Genomic DNA, 18,440 nt, shown 5'->3' with positions numbered 1-18,440 from the left:
TTATATTTTTCCTTTTTCAACTTGCTCCTTTTCATTAAATGCTCTTCAAAGCCTGATAAACAGCTTCGGTGAAGTAGCTGGATATAACATTAACTCAAAAAAATCAATGGCCTTTCTCTACACAAAGAATAAACAGGCTGAGAAAGAAATTAGGGAAACAACACCCTTCTCAATAGTCACAAATAATATAAAATATCTTGGCGTGACTCTAACTAAGGAAGTGAAAGATCTGTATAATAAAAACTTCAAATCTCTGAAGAAAGAAATTATAGAAGATCTCAGAAGATGGAAAGATCTCCCATGCTCATGGATTGGCAGGATCAACATTGTAAAAATGGCTATCTTGCCAAAAGCAATCTACAGATTCAATGCAATCCCCATCAAAATTCCAACTCAATTCTTCAACGAATTAGAAAGTGCAATCTGCAAATTCATCTGGAATAACAAAAAACCTAGGATAGCAAAAACTCTTCTCAAGGATAAAAGAACCTCTGGTGGAATCACCATGCCGGACCTAAAGCTCTACTACAGAGCAATTGTGATAAAAACTGCATGGTACTGGTATAGTGACAGACAAATAGACCAATGGAATAGAATTGAAGACCCAGAAATGAACCCACACACCTATGGTCACTTGATCTTCGACAAGGGAGCTAAAACCATCCAGTGGAAGAAAGACAGCATTTTCAACAAATGGTGCTGGCACAACTGGTTGTTAACATGTAGAAGAATGCGAATCGATCCATTCCTATCTCCTTGTACTAAGGTCAAGTCTAAGTGGATCAAGGAACTTCACATAAAACCAGAGACACTGAAACTTATAGAGGAGAAAGTGGGAAAAAGCTTCGAAGATATGGGCACAGGGGAAAAATTCCTGAATAGAACAGTAATGGCTTGTGCTGTAAGATCGAGAATTGACAAGTGGGACCTCATGAAACTACAAAGCTTCTGCAAGGCTAAAGACACCATCAATAAGACAAAAAAACCACCAACAGATTGGGAAAGCATCTTCACCTATCCTAAATCAGATAAGGGACTAATATCCAATATATATAAAGAACTCAAGAAGGTGGACTCCAGAAAGTCAAATAACCCCATTAAAAAATGGGGCTCAGAACTGAACAAAGAATTCTCACCTGAGGAATACCGAATGGCAGAGAAGCACCTGAAAAAATGTTCAACATCCTTAATCATCAGGGAAATGCAAATCAAAACAACCCTGAGATTCCACCTCACACCAGTCAGAATGGCTAAGATCAAAAATTCAGGTGACAGCAGATGCTGGCGAGGATGTGGAGAAAGAGGAACACTCCTCCATTGTTGGTGGGATTGCAAGCTTGTACAACCACTCTGGAAATCAGTTTGGCGGTTCCTCAGAAAATTGGACATAGTACTACCGGAGGATCCAGCAATACCTCTCCTGGGCATATATCCAGAAGATGTCCCAACCGGTAAAAAGGACACATGCTCCACTATGTTCATAGCAGCCCTATTTATAATAGCCAGAAGCTGGAAAGAACCCAGATGTCCCTCAACAGAGGAATGGATACAGAAATTATGGTACATTTACACAATGGAGTACTACTCAGCTATTAAAAAGAATGAATTTATGAAATTCCTAGCCAAATGGATGGACCTGGAGGGCATCATCTTGAGTGAAGTAACACAATCACAAAAGAACTCACACAATATGTATTCACTGATAAGTGGATATTAGCCCAAAACTTAGGATACCCAAGATATGAGATACAATTTGCTAAATGCATGAAACTCAAGAAGAATGAAGACCAAAGTGTGGACACTGTGCACCTTCTTAGAATTGGGAACAAAACACCCAGGGAAGGAGTTACAGAGACAAAGTTCGTAGCTGTGATGAAAGGATGGACCATTTAGAGACTGCTGTATCCAGGGATCCATCCCATAAGCAGCTTCTAAACGCTGACACCATTGCATACACTAGCAAGATTTTGCTGAAAGGACCCAAATATAGCTGTCTCTTGTGAGACGATGCCGGGGCCTAGCAAACACAGGAGTGGATGTTCACAGTCAGCTATTGGATGTATCACAGGGCTCCCAATGGAGAAGCTAGAGAAAGTACCCAAGGAGCTAAAGGGATCTGCAACCCTATTGTTGGAACAACATGATGTACTAACCAGAACCCCGGAGCTCTTGTCTCTAGCTGCATATGTATCGAAAGATGGTCTAGTCGGCCATCAATGGAAAGAGAGGCCCATTGGACTTGCAAACTTTATATGCCCCAATATAGGGGAATGCCAGGGCCAAAAGAATGGGAATGGGTGGGTAGGGAAGTGGGGGCGCTATGGGGGACTTTTGGGATAACATTGGAAATGTAATTGAGGAAAATATGTAATAAAAATATTAAAAATTAAAAAAAAAGAGTTAACTTTAGTAACCACACCACAGAATTTATACCAGACTGTTTTGAGATTTTCTTTTTCAAATCAATTAATCTACATCTCTTCACCTTAGCCTCAGACAGACTCTTCAGACAATGGCAAAAAGCAGCCATATTCTTCACCAACATACAACCAAAAAAAAGTCTCTAGGCCACATACTGAAATTCTTCTCCTCTGAAGCATCTTAGGTCAGGTCGGAACAGTTCAAATCATTCACAGCAGGTAAGAACATAGCAGCATCCAGGCAGGCATGGTGCAGGAGGAATTGAGAATTCTACATCTTCATCTGAAGGCTGCTAGCAGAATACTGGCTTCCAGGCAGCTCGGATGAGGGTCTTAAAGCTCACATCCACAGTGACACACCTACTCTAACAGGCCATGCCCTCTAATAGTGCCACTCCCTGGGCTAAGCATATACAAACCAGCACAATGCACATGGCAGCATTACTCATAATAGAAGAAGAAAGCAAACAAAACATCCATCAGCCATTGAATAAAGAAATATATATCCCTTTATTAATTGTAAAAATGAATAAAGTGTTGGTATATAGTTAACAAGAAATTTATATCATCATGCTAAGTAAAAGAAGTTAAACTGAAAGACAGCATACATAATGCCATTTAGATAAGCTATTCATAAGAGACAAGTGTAGAAAAAATATGGATTAATATCTAGTGAGGAATCAGGAAAGTCAGCTTAATGGACATAAACTTTCTTGGACAATAGAAAATGTTCAAGAATATAGTAGTTAACACAACCTAACAGACTAAAATTATACTTTAAAAAGATAAGGGTCCTTATTATCTACTAAAGACTTGTGTGTTTGATATTAGTCTTTTGCATTCTGGCCTCTGAACTTTTCTGTTTCTAAGTCTTGCTTTCTAAGGCTAGACTGACCTCGAGCTTCATAAGTTTGGAACAGGAATTTCAACCATTTACTCACTGGGCCTTGATTTTTCCTTCTTCAGAAATGGAGAAAACAAATTAGTAGAAAAATTTGTTTTTTTCATGGTTAAACATATGGGGTTCAGTGCTAACTAGTCTGGGGACAGAATTGTAGTTTGCAGCTCATATCTGTGTGAGCTGGACAAGCCCTTCAACTTCTCTATCAATTCAGTGAAGTATCAGCATCACCTTCCTAGTACAATTGTGGGAATAAGTGGAAATTTCTTCATATACTGTCTGACACACAATTGCTGCTTAGTAAATGGGTACCTGGGACATCTGCTTGATGTAGACATCCTTTGTCTATTACTAGGTATAACCATAGGTGATGACTTCTTCTTCCTGACCCTGCTTCTTCCTGTCTAAAATGGATGCTTGTTTCCTTTTTTCACCCATAGATGCTGTATCTCTGGAGCTTGTAATATAAGGGGAGAAAGTCAAGCTGTTGTGGTAGAGATTTTGTTTAAAGGGACTTGATCCCACATGGCTAAAAATGTTGGTGTTTCCTACGTCTGAGTCCCTCTTTTCCAGCTACTGTTTGCAGTAGAGTCTGGACTGGCCCAAATGCCCAAGGAAGATACCTGACAATTCAAACAAAGCTGTAAAGGACCCCACCCCACCCCCAGAATCTGCCATGGACATAGTCTTGATTTTCTTGGGCTAAATGGTGCTTGAAGGTCTTCTGGCTCTGAAAGTACTACTTATTCTTTGGCAAGGCTCCATTTTGTCACCTCTGCTTCTCTCTGCAGAGAGTGCACAGCCAAACTTCTTTGTGGACTGGCCGTGTTGCATGCTTGTACTTCCATGACAACAATTCTGCTTGTGTGGCTCTCATTTCAGCACTTACTAAATCATCCATTGACCTCCCTAAAGCACTGAACCTCTACACTACAACAAAGTGTTTGTGGACACTACTTAAATTCCTTTTAGAAAAGATTGCCCCATTGCTAAAGTGAATATGTTTGTATGTTGACCTAAATATAATTTGACTTATAAGTGCCTCCTGGCCTATAAGCAGGTGCAAGTGTGGTTCTTTTCTTTTCAAATGTAGTGTGGTACAAAGTATGTAACACTGACCACATTAGCTATTGAATTTCTTTTTTAGATTTATGTGTGAGTATTTTGGCTGGATGCATTTGTATGCACCACGTGAGTGCAGTGTCTGTGGAGGCCAAGAGAGGGCATCAGACCCTTTGGAAGTGGTGTTATAGATTGTTCTGAGGCATCACATGGATCCTGGAAACCACATCTGGATCCTCTGCAAGAGCTGCAAGAGCTCTTAACTGTGGAGCCATCTTTCCAACCCAGTGTTAGCCACTTTTAGCTGAGTGGCATAATCATCATTGTCCCATGAGTCACTAGCTCCTTCCTCAGACTGGCAAGTGCCCCTCTGTCTCTGTGGATTTGATGACTTGGGAGTGGGTGGGTAGGGGAGTGGGGGGGAGGGTATGGGGGGACTTTTTGGATAGCATTGGAAATGTAAATGAAGAAAATACCTAATTAAAAAAAAAGATGCAAGAGCTGGTGGGGGCTTGCAACATAAGACTGAAATAATAAAAATCTAAAAAAAAAAAATAAAAGAAGTAGAATTTTGTGTAGTTTTTTTTCTTTGTGGCTGATTTCACAAACTGTAAATGCCCTCACAGGTCATATATTTTGCACTACATGTCAGAATTCCACTTATTTTTAAATGCCATATCGTATTCAGTCAGATGGCTATGGCATGACATGTTTGTCCCTTTATTTGTGTGTGTGGGGGGCTTGAGTTGTTTTTGTCTTTTGGCCATTGTGAATAATACATCTGTGGATAGTCATCTTCAGGTGTTTATCTACACACCTGTTTTTCAGTTCCGTGGTATATACCTCAGAGTGGAAATGCGGGCCATTTGATTAGTCTAAGGTTGGGTAGAGCTGTTAAGCTGTTTTTCACAGCACTTTCTAGTATTCTTGTGTTTTATTAGACCCTATCTTTTTTATTAGGCCATTTATTGATGGATGTTTGAGCTATTTCTCAAGTGAGATTCCTTTATGTAAGGAGTCCGCTGGTTTGAGAGAGAGGAGTAGGCACAGGCAATGAAATTTCAGGAAGTAGGACCTCATCCCATTCACATTTGCTCTCATTGGAGAAGCAGTCTCTGTCCCCATCTGCCCCCAGCTGAGGAAAAAAGGAAATCAGAAAGATACTTAGGGAAGCTAGGGTGTTGATCTCAGCTTAATGTGCTCGTTGTATGTCTTTCACAGCAGACAACACTAATTCCCTCAGGGGATACATTTCCCTCCTGGAAGATGGCCACTGGGATTTCCTTCACTCCAGAAGCAATTCCACCAAAACTCACTCCTCAACACTTGACCCAGAAAGCTTCTCAGAGAGTAACTAACACGGTGAGGACAGGGATGCTCTAGCATATACCTTCCTTTGCAGAAGTCTTCCGTGCTTAACAGACTGCTGGGCTGATGCTGAGGCTAAAGAATGACAACAATGTCTCCCCAGTGGTAGTGCGTATGAAGTATGACTGCAGCCAGTGTCAAAATTGTAATGCACTTTTAATGTGGCCTGTCAGTCAAAGCTGAAATAGCTGATTATATTCATTCTTATTAAAGGGAATCTTCCTCCAAAACTATTTGCCAAGGGTCTGTACATGTGTTTGCACTTGTGGTAGTGGTGGGGGGAAGCATTATATTTTGGAATTGCAAAGTGCTCTTCTCTACTACACTGTGAGTGCCCATATTCACAGTAGCAATTGACTAGTCTTCTAAAGCATTTTCTGACATGCTCTGAACTGCTACATGTTTCTCCACCAAGGACATCCTGTGTACTATGGTCTCTTTTGCTACAGTTAAGACAGATGGGAAAGCAGTGGCTCAAGGGTCCTAGGATTACAACACAGGCTATCATAAATCACTATGATTCTACTTCAGGATATTTTAGTTCATTTGGGAAGACATTGTCATTGTGTATTCATTCTGCCTGATAAGCCAAAATCCAGGCAGGAACTACTAATTTTCTGTTGAAACCCTTAGCATTAAGATTTCTCTTAGTTTTCGGTGGCCTCACAGGAAGTTCCTTTAGTTAATGCAAGAACAAATTAGACAAATCGAAACTGGGCTGTGCCTATGGTTAAAACATGCTTGATTTTTAGAGAAAGTGATTGGTGTGATGATCAGCTAAATCCATGGCCAGTGGAAGGACTAGAACCCAGGCAATCTAACCACAGCTGGAGAGCATGAAGCCAGATAGCAGGATATGTTCTGTGAGTAGGCAGACTAATTAATCCAGTACCATGGCCAGAGACCCTCCTCTTAGGGACTATAGGAGGCAAGGCCCTGATGGTGAACTAGGTGAAGAAGAGACAGCAAACTAGAAGGCAAATGAATAAGGCAGTAAGAATGTCACAACAGATCAGGGACCCTACAAAGAGCCCAAGAGGACTAAATGGGTCTGGGGAAAATGCCTGTAAGAGCTGATTTGGGGTCATGCTTTATGGTAAAACATTGCCATTCTACTTGTCCTAATGGCAGCCTAGGGTAAGTGTGATTTGCCAGGCGGGATTGTGGTGTGTGGATTGTAGTCTCTCTGGAGGTGAGAATCCCCTTCCTACTTCACATCTTACCTCTTTCCTCCCTGCTCCCCACACAGGCTCTTTCCTGTGAATACCCTCAGAGCAGGAAGTGAGATGGCATGAAACAGCAATTCTGCAAAGTGATCTCTTTTTCTTTGCCTGCTCTCTGGAGAGTCTGGCAGGGTGAGGTGAGAGGAAATGCATTGTTGATTGCTCCTAGGAGTCTTTTAAGAAATTTGAATCTGTTAGAAAATGCTGGGGAGGAGAGTCCTGGTTGAATGGTCAAGGTAGGTGAGGGGTCCCTAAAGGGAGAAAAACCCACCCTATTAGGCCGAAATGTAAATATGAACCTTTGCATTAATAAACAAATTGACATGAATAATTTAGTCCAGTGGCGCCTTTTGTTTTGATCCTGAATGGGAAAATTGCAGCAGCACTTAACGAATGGCCTCCAGTGACTTCCTCTGTGGCCAGGACATGCCCCAGAGTGGTGGGCTCTGCCCCCACTCAAGCCTATGCATTCCCAATTAACACTTTTCAAAATGATATTTAGGGTGCTTTTTATCTTTATTCCTAATGAGGTTCCTTCCTTCCCTGCTGTCTTGCTACAAAGCTTGATGCTGTCTGAGTGTGTTCATATGGTGCTCGAGTGCGTTATCTGACCTTGATTGGTGTTTGGGGAGCCAGTTAAATAGATTACATGGGGGTTACCTTGGCAACTGTCTTCACTGATTTAGCAATGCGGTTCATTCTTGGACACAGGACTCTCGGCAACTCTGAGATCCCACCGCTGTGCGTTAATCATTAACACCGAGTTGGACATCAGCTCTGCCAGGCAGCAGCCAAGAGAGGAATTGGGGAAAGGCTGGAAAGAGTCTGCACCTGAGGATTTTTAGCTAATAGCGAGGAGACCACAGGGACCCCAAAAGTGGTGCCACTAGAGAAAAGGATGGCAAGAAGCCATCTTGAGGTCTGGCTATCCTTTTGCCCATTGTCTTCGAGGCTATGAAAAAGCTCTCAAAGCTGGTTCCTTTGCTCTACATGCAAATTTGTGGTGATACTACCTACTTCTTCCCTAAGCTAGCAGGGTATCTATGTGTGCTGAGACTTGGGACCAGTCTGTCCCTTCTCTGGACCATCAGGATGTACAGATGCAGAATCAGGATGCAGGATGAAGGATTGGGTCCAAAGGAAACGTGGCTTTCTTTTCAACTGACTTCATGGGATATCAGTAGTGCCTCTTTCCTAGCACTGACGTGGTCTTCACCTGGCCTAGAATGACCTAGCTCTGTGATTTATAGAATAGGCACCTATTCACTATGCTGAAATAATTCTAACTTTTTCATCAAAAGCCAAAACTTGTCCTATGCCAAAAGAATTATTAAGTCTCTTTTTGGGTGAAAGTGAGTCACTAGGAGGCTAAATTGTTCAAACTGCACAGTTTCTGGACACAGAGCTAGGATTCAAATTTAGACCAGCCTGCTTCTACCTAATGCCCCAATGCTGCACCTATACAGAAGCAATCTATCTGCTAGAGATAGACAGGAAAAGAAGTGTCCTGAGGTAGGAGATTGAGGGCAAGGGCAGAAAGTAACTAGAGAACCATACTGTGCTTCCTAGTTGGCCAAACTTAAGAAACATCAAGTGAGAAGGCATAACACACAGCCTCAGTGAGGGGCTGAACTGCTCTATTATCTTCAGCCCAGATGGATCTATCTGGGCTACTGTGGAGACTGTGTAGAAGAACAATAGGGCTCTACCTGGCACACCTGTGTGCTCAAGTATGACACATTGCAAGTTTGCAAAGCAAGCTCAGGGCCATTTTTTTTTCTTGACTGACTCAGCTACACAAAGAGGGAAGATAGCAAGGAATTAGCTTATCTTCCCATTTGATCACTGAAGCCAAGAGAAGCTTTCTCATTGGCAATGTACTTTCTATATGTGTCATTGTGTTGCATTGTGAAGGCATGATACAGAAACATTAACAAAAGCTACAAACAGCCCTCAAGGAGAATACGTTTGAAGACAGATGGCCTTTGAAGTCCTGGATTTTATGGCTGACCATTCTGCACCAACTGCTTATGGTAGTTTATCTGAAGGATGGAGTATAGAGAATGCTGTTAAGAAGGATCTTGAACTGCTTTTATAAACCTCACATGCCCACCACTCCCTGTCCATGTGCCATGAGGTGAAAGCATGGGCTGGAGAGGCAGCAGAGCTGAATTCACACCTGACTTGGCTATTGTTTCCTCCCTCAGAATTGGTTTCCTGGAATAATAGCTACTTTGCTGGGTTGTTATAAAGAATAGAGATAATGTATGCAAATTTCTTTATCACATAGGTAATGGAATATTCTTGAATATTTTTAAAGCAAAAGTAGCATTAGACCTATGTTTTAAGAGCACAAAGAGAATAAGAGGGAGACATGGGTAAGTCTAGCATTAATCCAGGCAAAATGATGCAGGTTTGGACAGGGTAGTGGCACAGGAGCTGGGGAAAGCAGATGAATTCTAGGCATGAATAAGGCACACACTAGAAAGCAGTGGGTGAAAGAGGGAAAAGAAAAAGAGGGTGAGAGCGCGCGAGAGAGCAAGGTGGGGGCAGCAAGCCTAAAGAATCTGGAGTGATATCATCAGTCTTGGACAATGTGGAGTGTGGAATCCATAAAACATGCAAGTTTAATTGACTATGTGCACCATAACGCTGAGAGCTGAGGATATGTGGGACAATAAAGGGTGAAATATGTTAAATCCCTGGAACTGGGTGAAATTACTAAAGGACAACAGGAGAGTCAGAAAACACCACCAATGCTTTTCACAAAGGAATAACAGGGTTGTTAATTGATTTCCAAAAGCTAAGCTCATGAAACACAGAGGATGAATTTCAGAGAGAAAGACCATGGGGAACCTGCTAAGTATGAAGGAGTCTTCACATTTCTTAATTAGCTGTGAAATAGCCCACATATAGTGCTCAGGCAAAGACATAGATAACAGAATTGAAGAGCAGTCCACCAACGGCAACATCAGTCCTCATGTGGTCCCCAAAACATATGCTTGCTCTATGGTGGGCACATCCAGCTTGTGACCCAGAAATTTTTGCCATCTTAAAACTCTAGTCTTCCTACTGAGAAGCTGAAGATTTGTTAAGTTTCTGGACAAGGGTTAAGTGAACTGCTGGGCCAGTCAGCAAGAGTGAGGGCATGGGTTATAGAGCTCTGCTAATGGATGACTTCTAAGTCCATTAGGATCAAAACCACCATTACTTAACTTCCACTAGACCCTCAAACTTCCATCGCAAGGTACCCAAACACTAACATCTTAAATATTGAAATACCCAGAAAATGTTACATAGAGTTGGCCTGTCAAGAGAGTGACATACTTCACTGCCAGCAAATGTGGGTAAGCTTAGAAAAGGACAGAAGGAGATGCTAGGTATATCCAGCAAGCTGTCAAGAAGAAAGGAAGGAACTGCTGTTTTGTTTTCAAAGCCCATTCCCTGTCCATTGGCTCATGATACTCCTATGGCCTCTGAAGAAACAGAACAGAAATCTTGGTGATTTGACACTTGGGGAAATAGAGGCTCAGAAGAGGTAATAAGAAGTGTGCTTCAATAGAACTGTTATTGGACGAGAACTTCTGCCTCTTAGCTCACAGCAGACTGCTTCATTTTTGGCTTAGGCAGCTATGTGTTTAGGCTAGTCTCCCCTACTTCTCAAAGATGAGTATTTCATTTCAGACAGGTTAATGAAAATGAACAGTTGTCAGCATGTTACTGTTTAAAATCATGCTTTGTGATGCGAGTATTTACACTAGGGTAATTAGGAAATGCTACCAGAACACTGTTAGCCCCAGGACACTGGAGACCAACCTTGTAGAACCACAGGCTATATTCATAATCTAGGTGCCTATGAGGTATGGTTCAGTAATGTGTGTAAAAACCAGCCACCTTGGAATCAGATGATAAAGGGGTCCGTGGGTCAGCACTCTGTCTTCAAAATGTTTCCAGCACCTGCCCCAGGCACACCCAACTGACTGTGCTGATTTACTACTAAGATCAATAAATAAGAGAATTCCCACTTCCCCCACTTGTCACACCAAGTCTGAAATTATGAGTTCGAGGAAAGTGGGATTCTGACACTGGGTCTCATTTCACTTTTATTATATTATCTTGGATATTGAACACATGTGTCGTAGCCTTTTAGCTTGACTTAGATCATTATAAAAAAAGGGAAAACATATTACACCAATTCCCAAGGATTCAAAGACACAGGAATCCTAAGCAATAAAAGACACCATTTAAGAAGAAATAAGAGCTCTACAAAAATAGGTATATTGTTTGTTGGACATTGGCTCTTTTCTTATAGAAAAACAAAATGAGTTTGGGAATTTCAGCCTAGTGGAGTGCAAAGAGTTACAAAGAAGACCATCTCTGCTGTTCATCCTTAAATAAATAGCTGCTGTTCTTGCTTGTTAAAATGTAAAATTTCCAGATCTAAATGTCAGAGAATTCTAGGAAAAATTGCAAAACCATTACTTCATAAACATGTAATTGTGCTATTACTGCTAAATGTGATGACATTCTATAAATATCACAGTTCAGGCCTCCTAGTCTATAAATAGATCCAGTTAATCACCGGAAATACATTTTATTTCTTGAATACTAATGGAGTAATTACAGAGTCCCCATTTTCTGGTGCCAGAGTCCATTCTCAGTTTTGTCGGTACCTTTTCCTCCTCAGGAACCCACCATGGAACATAAATCCTCTTCAATAAGTATGAAGACAAGGGCAATGGTGAGGACATTGGTTCCATTTTCATAGCCCAGCCTAGAACCATGGGAACTATTCTGAATGTACTGCTGAGGCCTGCACTCAACAGTAGAATAGACAGAAGTCTATACTGCACTGAGTGGTGTGGCCTTAGCAGAGATGTGGGGGCAACTCATTAGATCAGGACAGGATGTAGCAGAGTCCAAAGCAATAGCAAGACAACTAGATTGCCTCCTCCTCAGCACCAAATCAAACTAGAAGGCTGAGTCACAGGGTGAATCCCAAGTGACTCAAATTGAAGCCCTTAAATCTGTTATACTTTCCCAGTGTTGTGCTGGTGGCTATACACATCCACTAGACCACAGGCTTGGCTGCTATGTAGCTAATCAAGTGTCTCTATTTACACAGTGAAAGTTATTGCATGGCTTGTTACAAAGTAGAGTGCATTCTTTTCATCCCTATATAGAATGGGTGGCATCAAAAATTCTGTTCAAGAACAGATTGTGAGCTACTTGGCAAGCCTGTTTCCTTCTCTTGAGCTAGTAAAAGAGAAAGTACCCAAGGAGTTAAAGAGGTCTGCAACCCTATAGGTGGAACAACAATATGAACTAACCGGTACCCCCCGGAGCTCGTGTCTCTAGCTGCATATGTATCAGAAGATGGCCTAGTCGGCCATCATTGGAAAGAGAGGCCCATGGGTTTGCAAACTTTATATGCCTCAGTACAGGGGAATGCCAGGGCCAAGAAGTGGGAGTGGGTGGGTAGGGAAGTGGGGGGGGGGTATGGGGGACTTTTGGGATAGCATTGGAAATGTAAATGAAGAAAGTACCTAATAAAAAATTACTAAGTCCAAAAAAAAAAAAAAAGAAAAATGTAAAATCTCTGTCCCTTGACCAGTGTCATAGGTCTGCACAAAGCCATCACATTTTCTATGGAGCTCCCTGCAATCCCTGTCTGAGTACTTATGCTACTAGACTGGGGATTTCACCAAGGGAGCACTGTGCAATCCAGTCACATAGCTGGACTGTGAACACAGGTCTAGCTACTAAAATTCCAGAATGTATGAAGGATTGGTGGGAGAGTGGACATTGCCCTCAGTTAATAAAATAGGCACACAAGAAAAATTTAAAAATAAGGGGCAAGGGAAGGAAAAATCTTGATAATTAAAAGGACAAACACAATTTGGGTACTGTCTTAGGGTTTCTATTCCTGCACAAACATCATGACCAAGAAGCAAGTTGGAGAGGAAAGGGTTTATTCGGCTTAAACTTCCATGCTGCTGTTCATCACCAAAGGAAGTCAGGACTGGAACTCAAACAGGTCAGGGAGCAGGAGCTGATGCAGAGGCCATGGAGGGATGTTCTTTACTGGCTTGCCTCCCCTGGCTTGCTCAGCCTACTCTCTTATAGAACTCAAGACTACCAGCCCAGGGATGGTCCCACCCACAAGGGGCCTTTCCCCCTTGATCACTAATTGAGAAAATGCCTTACAGTTGGATCTCATGGAGGCATTTTCTCAACTGAAGCTCCTTTCTCTGTGATAACTCCAGCTGTGTCAAGTTGACACAAAAATAGCGAGTACAATTGAACCCTTGTCAACTTGACACACAAACACATCACTAGTAAGCCTCAACCTTTACATTCGTATTCATCCCCAAGATCTAAATAACTTTAAAAGTCCCACAGTCTTTACATGTTCTTAAATTTTCAATCTCTTTAAAATAGCCATCTCTTTTAAAATCCAAAGTCTTTTTACAATTAAAAGTCTCTTAATTGTGGGCTCCACTAAAACAGTTTCTTCAAGAGGGAAAATATCAGGGCACAGTCACAATCAAAGCAAAAATCAATCTCCAACCGTCCAACGTCTGGGATCCAACTCACAATCTTCTGGGCTCCTCCAAGGGCTTGGGTCACTTCTCCAGCCATGCCCTTTGTACCACACACGTCATCCTCTAGGCTCCAGATGCCTGTACTCCACTGCTGCTGCTGCTCTTGGTGGTCATCTCATGGTACTGGCATCTCCAGAACACTGCATGACCCCTTCAGTCCTGGGCCATCAATTGCAACTGAGGCTGCACCTTCACCAATGGCCTTCCATGGCCTCTCACAGTGCCGAGCCTCAGCTGCTCTGTGTGACCCCTTCATGCCTTCAAAACCAGTACCACCTGGGTGACCCTTACACATTACCAAGTCCCACCGCAGAAGGAGTACAACCTTGCCTATCTCTGGAACACAGCCTCCTTGTGCTTTCAGAAAACACTTCCCAGAAGATGTCACCTCAACGATGCTGGTCTCTTCTTAATCACCGCTAATTTCTTAGCTCCAGCTAACCAGCATCAATAGTCCCAGTAATGCAAAGTTTTTGCTTTAGTAGTTCTGGTATCTTGTTAATCACAGCTGATTCTTCAGCCCCAGCTAACCAGAACTACAAAATCTTCACAATCAAAACAGCAATGGCCCTGAAAAAGAGTCTTTAAATTTCCCTCTGAAATTTCACAAACCAGACCTCCATCTTCTGCACTGTTCTCAACATTATCTTCCAAGCTCCTACACAACATCTGACAGAGCTCTTAACAACAAATGGATCTTCAAGCCCAAAGTTCCAAAGTCCTTCCACAGTCCTCCCCAAAACATGGTCAGTCAGGTTGTCACAGGAATACCCCACTTCTGGTACCAATTTGTCTTAGTCAGGGTTTCTATTCCTGCACAAACATCATGACCAAGAAGCAAGTTGGAGAGGAAAGGGTTTATTCGGCTTAAACTTCCATGCTGCTGTTCATCACCAAAGGAAGTCAGGACTGGAACTCAAACAGGTCAGGGAGCAGGAGCTGATGCAGAGGCCATGGAGGGATGTTCTTTACTGGCTTGCCTCCCCTGGCTTGCTCAGCCTACTCTCTTATAGAACTCAAGACTACCAACCCAGGGATGGTCCCACCCACAAGGGGCCTTTCCCCCTTGATCACTAATTGAGAAAATGTCTTACAGTTGGATCTCATGGAGGCATTTTCTCAACTGAAGCTCCTTTCTCTGTGATAACTCCAGCTGTGTCAAGTTGACACAAAAATAGCCAGTACAGGTACTGAACAAAATTGTTAAGTTTTCTGGTAGTCAGAGCAAAACACAACCAAAAGACATAAGACTCAATGTGACTATTTCTAAGCTTAGCAAGTTGATGTCCATGGGTGTAGTTCTGCCAGGATTTGTGCTAGTGAGCTCACAGGGCTTTTTTAAAAGCCTAATTTTCCATGTGTTGGGAGTTGGGGAGAGAAAGGGCTATAAAGAGGAGAGAGGTGCATCCCACAGCACACATGTGGAAGTTAAAGGACAGCTTTGTTGAGTCAGTTCTCTTCTTCCACCTTCACATGGGTTCTACAGACCAGATTCAGGCCACCAGTCTTGTGTAGCAAGTGCCCATATCCACTGAGCCATCTTGCTGGCCCTTCACTGGCCCTTCACTAGCTTTAAATGTTAGCATGTGGATGCTTTTGTATGATGTCCTGAGTAATTATTATCCCCTCAATAAATCCACCTTTAACTAAGAGCAATTTGTTTCAGTGTTTGGCACTGATGTCCATCCAGTGATATGTTGGCTCAAGGGACAAGCTGAGTGAGATAGAGGATAGTGAGTCAGGTCTCAGGGGTCTTGTATTCAAGAAGAAAGAAAAGACTCCTCCTCAGGAGCTGTCAAATGGCATCTCAGAGACTATAGCCTTCCTCAGAAAAGATTTGCATCTCAGTGCCTTATGGTGACCAAATCCTTGGGCAAGGAAAGTCTGGCTAAAGCATTCTATCCAAACATAAGTGACCTAAAGACTTTTCCATCTCCAAATGGCTAGTAACTGGATGTTCATGCTTCAGTTTTAGTGCCTCTGGAATTGGATCTATTTCATAAGTCAGGATAGTAGGCCTCATATAGGGGACATATCTAGATACCAACAACCCCCAAATACAGTGATATGAATTCCATGTGTTCTCATGCCTTACTAAGTACATTGGTCTGGAAAAGCAATGTGATCACCAAAGACTTCGATGGCATAAACCTTTAATGGGCTGTTTTCCTTTGTCACTCGTTACCCATACAGAAACATAGTTGGAGGTTTATTCCATACAACAGTTCTGAGTGTCTACTCCATCTCTGACAACTGGTTCAGGCACAAATGAAGACATTGTAGTTCACAGTCTAAGGAAGACAATAACCATGGGAAAATATAGTCCCCAGAGTATACTGGCAAACATGAGAAGAATATCTTTTATTTAGTCAGCCTTCCTGTGTAGCCCTGGCTGCCTGGAACTTTCTTTGTAGATGAGAATGCTCTTGAATTCACAGAGATCTCCCTGTCTCTGCCTCCACAGTTCTAAAATTAAAGATGTGTAATACGAACCCTGGCCATAACTTTTTAAATCTTAGCCCAATGACTAAAGGAACATGGTAGGCAGTGGCAGGCCATTAAAGCTGAGAAACTTTGGGGTCTTTGTAAACACACGATGCCACTCATAATTTATCTCGAGAACAATGGGAAGTCTGAAGGGAGTTGGGATAAGAGAAATGGCCCTGTACTTGCCACATAGTGGACTACAATGCATAACAGAAACATTCCAGAGAGAGAAGGTGTGGATCTGGAAAAAATGCTGCAGGCAATGTGGCTCCCTATTGGTTGAGTGACTACATAACTAGTGGGCAACATTGTTCATACATGAGATGAACATACTTTGCTGGATGCCAAAAGAGCAACCACAAATAGTCATGCTGCCCCTTATCAAAGCCTGAGAGATCATCTGGACAAAGTTCAAAACTTGTCAAGGACCCTGCTAAGTCATACAGATTATCAGGAGAATGGAGGGGAGATAAGGGAAGCCATAGTTCACTTCTAGTATTCAGATTCTACGACCAGACCTTTGTTCCTTATAAGCCTTGCTCGGAGGATCAGACCCATCACTTTCAGAAAAGCCTGTGTGTGTAACTAGCAGCTAGACAATAAGTAACACTTAAAAGCAAGTAATGAGATGTTCATAATACTGGTCTCCGTCCTTTGTCTTGGGTTTCCATTCCACTCTCTCCCACCAACCTGTGGGTCTTGGGCCTAGATTCCAGGTGACAGTGCTGCAGGTATGGGTCTGTTTACTTTCATTCACTTAGAAATCGGAGTGTCCCCAAAGGCCCAGCTGGCTCTTTGTTTAGAAATTAGTTTAGAGATATTAGCTAGCAGATTAAAACTTTCATATCAGATTTGCTAAAATCTCTTTCCTTCCAGATTTCATTTCAGATTCTAGAATAATGGCTTTTTCTGTTTGATTCTGGAGGAAGATGACACTTGTTAAAGGAGAGGCTGGTGAAGCTTAACCTCACGATGGTAAAAGGCTACAAGAATATTCACCATGCCTTTTAGGCGTGCGGCTCCAGTAGACATCAGCTGTAAATCCCCCCAGCCTTGGCCTCCGTTCTCAATTTGTTCTGCTTCTTGGCCAAGTGATCCCTAAAGTAGTTTCTTCTCTGGTATTGTATACAGCACTCTGTGCATGGCACAGAATTTCAATGGCTTTGCCTTGGGAATCTGACAAACAACCTGGACATAGATTGAGTATATTCTCCCTGGTATCAAAAGCTGGGTATGACTATTTCTAATGCATGGTGTTGGTTAACCCATGGATCAAAGACACTCCATGGGCTCAAAGTACATAATCCAGTGTTCTATCAGTTGGACCCACTAATTCTAGTTTCTAGGTGTGAAAATGGGTGGAAGAAATGGGTTTATAGTTGCTTTTCTATAAACTGCTCTCTCTACTTAGTAGCCCAGAAAAGCAAGGGACAATGAGTGGGAAGGACTACAATGCCATGATGATTTAAAGCTTGTGATTCTCTAAGAAACCTCAGTACAAAGGTTCAAAGATTAACTGAGGCCCCTGAACAAGTGCGATGCCAAGCTGGGATTCTGACTCAGGTCTCTCTAGTTTCTAAGCCTTGACTTGTTCTGCTACACCACACTGCTCAGTACTAGGGAGCACAGGCAGTTTCTAGAGTCTGCTTGCTGACTGGAATAGCCTCTAAAATTCAGAATTAAGGTAAGATCCTGTTACTGAAATGCAGATGAGGTTCCATTGTAGACCAAATGTAGCAATTCCTTCATGAGGCCAACAAGGAAGGTATCAAACTGCCCAGGGGGTCGTGAGCAGGTTGAGCAGGGAGTTATCTCAAAATTGTAATCTGGAGAAGTATAGTGCCAATACAAGTACATTTTATGTTCTGATTAGTCCAAAGGGATTCTTTCTAGGAGGTTTGAAGGGCCTAAGAACAAGAGTATGCAGTAGTATCTGGGTTTGGTGGCTGTTTATGGGATGGATTCCCTGGTGGAGCAGTCTCTGGATGGTCCTTCCTTCAGTCTCAGCTCCGAACTTTCTCTCTGTAACTCCTTCCATGAGTATTTTGCTCCCCATTCTAAGAAGGAACGAAGTATCCACACTTTGGTTTTTCTTCTTTTTGAATTTCATGTGTTTTGCAATTTGTATCTTGGGTATTCTAAGTTTCTGGGCTAGTATCTACTTATCAGTGAGTACATATCATGTGTGTTCTTTTGTGAATGGGTTACCTCACTCAGGATGATATCCTCCAGATCCATCCATTTGCCTAAGAATTTCATAAATTCATTGTTTTTAATTGCTGAATAGTACTACATATGCCAGAAAGATTTTGCTGACAGCACCCTGATATAGCTGTCTCTTGTGAGGCTATGCCAGTGCCTGGCAAATACAGAA

This window comes from Mus caroli, unplaced genomic scaffold, assembly GCF_978045245.1.
Source record: "Mus caroli unplaced genomic scaffold, Mus_caroli_1 scaffold_5, whole genome shotgun sequence".
Taxonomy (NCBI): Eukaryota; Metazoa; Chordata; class Mammalia; order Rodentia; family Muridae; genus Mus; species Mus caroli.
The sequence above is the reverse complement of the archived record's forward strand: the minus strand, read 5'-3'. Positions refer to the sequence as shown.